Raw genomic sequence first — 7,521 nt, 5'->3', positions numbered from 1 at the left:
AGTCAAGGAGTGTTGGCCATTTTCCACTTAGGAATGAGAAACTTTAGCTCATAAATGCCTGCTTATATTAGCTTAGGTTTTCTTAGTGACATGTGCCTTATTCAGTTTGGGATGCTATAACAGAGTACCATAAAATGGGTGGTTCAAACAAGAAGTATTTATTTTGCACAGTTCTAGAGGCTGAGAAGTCCAAGATTAAGATGCTGGCAAATTCAGCGCCTGGTGAGAATCATTTTTGTAGTTTCCAGGCAGCTTCCTTCTGTGTCCTCACATGGAAGAGAGAAAGAGAGAGAAGAAAGACAGGACCCTTTGGTCTCTTCTTATAAGGACACTAATCCCATTATGAGGAATCTACCCTCAAGGCCTCATCTAAACTTAATTACCTCCCAAAGGGCTCACCTCCAAATACCATCACATTAGAGTTTTAACACATGAATTTTGTGGGTACACATTTAGCCCATAGCAATAAAGTGAATGTCGTCTAAAATATATTGCTCTCCAGATAGGACCAAATATGTGTTTAAAATGTTTTTGAACTAGAGATAGTTTATGACAACTGTAGGCTGGAAATGCAATTTTCCTACAGGAAAACACAGGCTATCCATTGTTCTTATAATTTAGTAGGATAATTCAGTGTGTGCGACAGAAGCCAAACACTTCTCACATTCTCTTATCCTCTTAATTGACAGAAATAACAGATACATCATTTATGTAATAACTGGAATCATTCCAAAAGGTAGCAATTTGAGAAGTCCAGATCACTTCAATATAGATCAGTAACTAGGCACCCAGAATCAGATGCCCTGGGTTCAAGACTCATCATTTGAACTCCAACACTGATTGGGTAGCCATAGGCAAGTTACTTGGTCTTTCTCTGTCCAGTTTACGCATTTACAAAGCAGAGATAATCACAGGATTTATCTGGGAGAGTCAGGATTATACGAGATAACCAAGTAAAGAGCTTAGCACAGTAACAGTAGTAAACACTCAATAGATGCTACTATATTGCTATTTAGATATTGTGATTTCACCTAACCCTGAAGGCTTGGTTTTACAAAGGTGTCAAGGTTAACTAAGATTCCAATATCCTGAGCAGTAGCAGGCATTATTATTTTAAAGGATGCTTTGACCTTAAGGAAATGTGTTTTCCCTACAGACCCAACATGACCACTAACAAATATCACATAAATAATATTTTTAAAGGAAACATATTTTACCTTTAGCTTCTGGACCTGTTGTTCAAGACAAGGCTCTAGCAGAATCAATAGCTTTGATAGAAGACATTTTATTCTAGGAAAGGTGGTTTTGAATATTCAGTAGGGCTCCAGGCTAGTGATTTTGTGGTTAGGTTTCTTGTCTTCCAGGAAGCCCTTGACAAAGGTCACAAACAATTTGCTCATTCTTCTTATTAAAATAAAGATGGAAAGCACTGATGATAACTCTGCCCAGCAGCTAACTTCATCATCTGTAGCGGTTTCAACATATGCTTGTGAGATAATGAAAAATATAGCATTAAATACGCTGGCAGATTGAATCTTGTTTCAGGGTAAATATAGTAAGTCATTTTTTTCCCTCTTCATTTCCTCAGAACCTGTTTAGCATTAGACTGTTAATATCATCACTGATACATGACAAAACCATTGCATAATATACGGCGTTCCAGACCAACCCCCACATAAAAGAGAGCAACGAAAAACCATGAACATTAATCGGGCATTCAAAATAATGAAGTGCTTCTAGCCAACCCTCTTCTAAAGCTGTCTACTCTTAGTTTTGTAGGAACAAGTAGTTTTATAAATCTGACATGCTTTTCTGGTCCCATTTTAATATGAAAATGTCATTTTTCTGAGCTACAGTCAATATTGAGGGGTTTTTAAAAGATTTTTTAATGTTTATTTATTTTTGAGAGAGAGAGAAAGAGACAGAGAGAGAGAGAGAGAGAGAGAGAGAAAGCATGAGCAGGGGAGGGGCAGAAAGAGAGGGAGACACAGAATCTGAAGCAGGCTCCAGGCTCTGAGCTGTCAGCACAGAGCCCAATGTAGGGCTCAAAACCATGAACCATGAGATGATGACCTAAGCCGAAGTTGAATGCTTAACCCACTGAGCCACCCAAGCGCTCCTGGTCAATATTAAGAATTTTTAAAGATAGATTTTATAGCCAATAAGTAAAAATATTCTGTGCAATCTTTATGATATGATCTTTTTTAAGAAGCAAGTTCAGAATCTAAAAAACAAGCTTGTCAATATTTGGAAGGAAGGAAGGATTATTTACACTTTAATCTTCAAAAACTAGGAACATATACATAATGATTTTCAGCAACCGACATTTTGTCATGGTACACACACACACACACACAGTAAATTCCAAAAAAAAAATCTCATATTAAATTAAAATATGATTTAAGAATGAAAGTGTTTATTCATTTTATTACGATAAAAACTGAAACAGAAGCTGACACTACTGATTTTATCCTTTGGTTGGTGACTCTAGTAAAATCTGGGTCTTTTCTGATTTGATGCCACAAGTATGTTTCTGTTGCCTCTCCTGTGTCCCTTGCTACTAGGTGATGAACATGCTGCCTCTTTTCAGTCATTTCCATTACATCAGAGGTCAGTCTAAGTTGCTCACTCTGAGTTGACCCATCTATGTTGTTGCCATCATACTCGTCTTCCAAAAGTGACGTTAGGACAAACATCTTCCTTCTACTGGCTCTCTTTTACAGAAGCAGTAAATGGCTCAGCTGTAGTCATTGCCTCATGATCTAATTAAAACAAGAAATTGCAGATGCTGTGGATTTTTTTTTTATGCCTAATGACACAAGCAATTGCATGGAGCACATATGTTCATTTTTTATTCTTTGACAAAGACTACAGAGAACCTGAACTTGCAAAAAGCTTGGGATGTAGTATGCTCTTAAGTGTTATTCAAGGTCAAATTTTTCTAGAAGTAAAAACAGCAACAATTACCCAAGTGATTTCATGTACTGTAGTCTAAGATTTATGCCCTCTTTTATTTAAAGCCTGAAATCTATCATATGAGTATATCTAGTCCAAATCGACTTTGAATTATGCCTACATAGTCTTTCTTAAGAGAGTATTTTCCATGTGTTTATTTTAGACAGATTTCCATTTTTTAATTGTATATTTTCAATATAAACTTAAGTAGATATGTAATGTGTATTAAAGCTATAAAGCGCAATAACAAAGAAAACACCTATGAATCCACCACTCAATTTAACAATGATAACATTACAAATATTATTGACATCTTTTTTTTTATTTTACCATATTTACCAAAATACTGTCTAATTGCCTTTGTGATTTCTTCTTTGACCCCTAGAAATACATTGTATAGTTTCTAAATGTTTAGGTATTTTCTATCTTCTGTTATTGACTTCTAATTTAATTCCATTATGATCAGAGCACACACATTGTATGATTTAAACCCTTTTAAAATTATTGACTTGTTGTATGGCCCAGAATATGTTCTATATTGGTAACTGTCATGCACACTATAGATTCTGCTGTTTGGGGGTAAACTGTTCTATAAATTTCAAATAGGCAAAGTCAGTTGATAGTATTAAGTGTTCTGTATATTTACTGATTTTCTATCTACATGTTCTATCAGTTATTGAAAGCAAGATATTGGCATTTCTGGCTGTAATTGTAGATTTGTCTATTTTAGTTCTATCAGTTTTTACTTCATGTATTTTGAAGCTCTCTTATTGAGTCAAAAATCTTTCCAACTGTTCTGTCATGCTGAATCTTCTGTCATTGTGAAATGACCCTCTTTACCACTGATAGTAAGTGTTGATATCTGCTGGGTCATATCCCCACATATTTTTCTTTTTCTTCAGTGGTGTATTGGTTATTCTGAGCCCCTTGCTTTTACATATACATTTTTTTTCATATACTTTAAAAAATCATCTTGTGAAGTTCCCCAAAGTCCTTACTGAGGTTTTATTAGAATTCCTTTGAAATTTTACATCAGTTTGTGAAGACAGGAACAAGAACCTGATAAAGGATATCAGCCCAAAACATAGTAAACTCCATATTCAATAGCTAAACATTAGAAGCTTTACCTCTAGGGGTGCCTGGGTGGCTCAGCCTGTTAAATGTCTGACTCTTGATTTTAGCTCCGGTCATGGTCTCATGGTTTGTGAATTTGAGCCCTGCATCAGGCTTTGCACTGAGATTCTCTCTCTCTCCTTTTCTCTCTACCCCTCTCCCGCTCTCTCTCCAAATAAATAAAGCTTTAAAAAAGAGCTTTACCCCTAAAATCAGAAAGTAGATAAAGATAATGCTCATTACTACTTCTCTTCAACATAGTACTTAACTGGAGGACGTAACCAGCTCAATAAGACATAAAAAGACAATATCAAATATAAATGTAGAAAAGGGGGAAAAGTTGTCAATATTAATTAAACGATGCATTTTTCCATATAGAAAACAAAACAAAACAAAACAACAACAACCTACAATTACTAAAAGTAATAAGATAATTTAGTGAGTTCACTGTATATACGATTAATATACAAAAGTTTTTAGGAATATTTAGTAAACTCAAAAATTACAATATCAATAAGAAGTAAGATATCTAGGAATAAGTCTAATAAATGATGAATAAAACTTTGATGAAGAAATTATAAAAAGTAACTTAAATACAAATTCTAATTATTGGTGATCATGTATACAAGAGGAATTCTCTTATCTTAATGGTGACAGTGTATGGCAAAACCATTTTGAAACAGTTCAGACAAACTTAGTAGAGTTGGAAGACATTAAAATAATTCCTGAAATTACAAAAAAATAAATAAGAGTCATATTCAAAAATATTTATTTAGGGGCACCTGGGTGGCTCAGTCGGTTAAGCATCCAACTTCAGCTCAGGTCATGATCTCACAGTCCGTGAGTTCAAGCCCTGTGTCAGGCTCTGTGCTGACAGCTCAGAGCCTGGAGCCTGCTTCAGATTCTGTGTCTCCCTCTCTCTCTGCCCCTCCCCTGCTCACGCTCTGTCTCTCTCTGTCTCAAAAATAAATAAAAACATTTACAAAAAAAATTTTTAAGTATTTATTCATAGAATCCTTCATAGGGTAAGCAAAATTCTACAATGGCCCCTAAGATTTCCACCTTCTGGTATATATACCCTGTATAATGCCCTCACCTTGAGTGTGAGCAGGACTTGTGAACCTGATGATATATCACCTCCATGATTATTTTAGATTAAGTGGTAGAAAGCATATTTTGGAAGTAATTAAGATCTGTGATTAGTTGACTCTAAGTTAATCAAATGAAATACCACTCTTGGTGGGCCTGACTTAATCAGGGAACCATGAAAGGAAGAAGACATTCAAAGCTAAACATATTTGTTTTGCTGGCTCTGAATACTGCAACTGCCATGTTGCAGGCAGATGGTTCATATGCCAGGGAAAGGTGGGTGAAACCTGAAACTGAGAAAGTTTGCAGTTGGCATATAGCAAGAAAGTAGAGACCTCAGTCTAATACTACAAAAAACTAAACTACCAACAATTTGAATTGGCTTGTAAAAGGACCCTGAGCCTCAGAAGATATTCTGAGCAACATTTTTACTTTGGCCTTCTGAGATCTTAAGCAAAGAAAACCAGCTGAGCCATGCTGTGCCCAGACTCCTGGCCCACAAAACTATAAAATAACAATTCTATGATGTTTTAAGCCTCGAAGTTTGTGGTAATTTGTTAGGCAGCAATAGAAAAATAACACAATTTGTAATGGCAAAACAAACAAACAACAACAAAAACAAAGACTAGAATAACCCACATGTCTATGAGCAGCAAATGAATTAATAAATTATTTCATTATAGTCATAAAATGTGCTAAACCATGATAAAATTAAATAAACTATACCAATATGAATGGATATCAAAAATCTATTGAGCAAAAACATGCAAATCACGGAAGTATGCACACTACGACTCTATTTATATAATTATTAAAACAGGAAAAATTAAATGATGCATCATGTAAAGACATATCAATGAGAAATAATTAATATACAAAATCAAAATTGAGATTACCTCTGATGGAGAAAGATATTTGAGAGGGTTATAAAAGGGGCTTCAAAGGTATTGTTAGCCTACTTCTTAGGGTCAGTGGTGAGTACGAAGAGGTTTATTTTATTATTTTTTAAATTCTGCATATATGTTGTAAACAGTCTTTTATATGGAAGATTTACCGTTAAGAGTATATAATCCTGTAAAAAAAAAAAAAAAGTCTCCAAACTCTAGAAAGTTAATTTCTTGTCTTCCTAGATTAGAAATCGAGTAATAAGTTCATCAAGTGGAAAAAAATTATGTATGGCTTTCCAAGTGCATTTAAATACAGCAACAGCGGTAGCAGCCACAGTAGTAGTCATCTCTTCACCCTAATTATTGATGGCAGTTGAGGCAGATTAGCAAAGTGAGCCAGGAGACTAGTGACCCAGGTGTCATCTTTCTTCTTCTGTGTTGTATGCTTTGCATGTTCAATCTGTGCTGTGTTGGGAAAGTGAAGCCAAGAGAAAACCCAAGCACTAATAACAGGGAGAGAGAAAGAGAAAGACACAGAGGCCGGAAACAGGGAGAGAAACATTTTTAAATGTGCTTCACATTTTTTGGATTAATTAGAAAGTGAATCATAAACCAGTGTTTAACTGGCAACAGGATTGTGGATGAATTATTTTTTCAGTTGAAACACACAACCTATGTTCATAATATTGAGCTGTTTTGCTTACATCTTTGCTTACCTCTTGAATGGTGAATCAGAGGAATTATCTTAGTAAGGGCCTTGAGAAACTCCATGAAACCTGAACTTGAGATACTTGCAGATGAAATCTTGAAAGGCAAGACAGTTCTGTTTTTACACTAAGTTTCCAAATCTAATTCTACTTCCCCCAAGGTAGCTTTGAATCTGATGACAACTATGGCTGAGTACATTATCTGACCTTGATCTATGGCAGGAACACCTTGTAATAAGACTTAGTATAGACATACTGAATGTTTCTTGCATTCTCATCACTTACAACAAAGTGATGCTAAATCAGATTTCACAAAGCTTAATTCTCATAATCATCTAGCAAGGATCACCGTGTATCTCTAAATTACTGGATGCTTTTAACATATTCTACTTTGCAAATTAATTCTAGCCTAGGACTACAGGAATGGGTAAAAACAGGGTGGTGCTATACATATATGTTATTGCTGTGGCTTTAAAAAAGGGCAAATTATTTACTACAAAGAATTATCATGAACAATTAGGAAAATAGAATCCATCAATTTTTCCCTTTTAGCATAAAAATGTTTAATAATCATTTGCTGTCAGCTTCAAGGAAATGATTTTCATTCACTGAATTCCAACTTTAATATTTAAGTATTACGATACCACATCATCCCTGTCTTCTTTGACTCCCACTAGCCCACTCCAACAATAAAATTAATCTGTGCTAGACTAACAGTCACAGAATTTTAGAACTAAAAAAGATTCAAGATATCATGTTATCATGTGGTT

This window comes from Panthera uncia, chromosome B1 (genome assembly GCF_023721935.1).
Source record: "Panthera uncia isolate 11264 chromosome B1, Puncia_PCG_1.0, whole genome shotgun sequence".
Classification (NCBI taxonomy): Eukaryota; Metazoa; Chordata; class Mammalia; order Carnivora; family Felidae; genus Panthera; species Panthera uncia.
The sequence above is the reverse complement of the archived record's forward strand: the minus strand, read 5'-3'. Positions refer to the sequence as shown.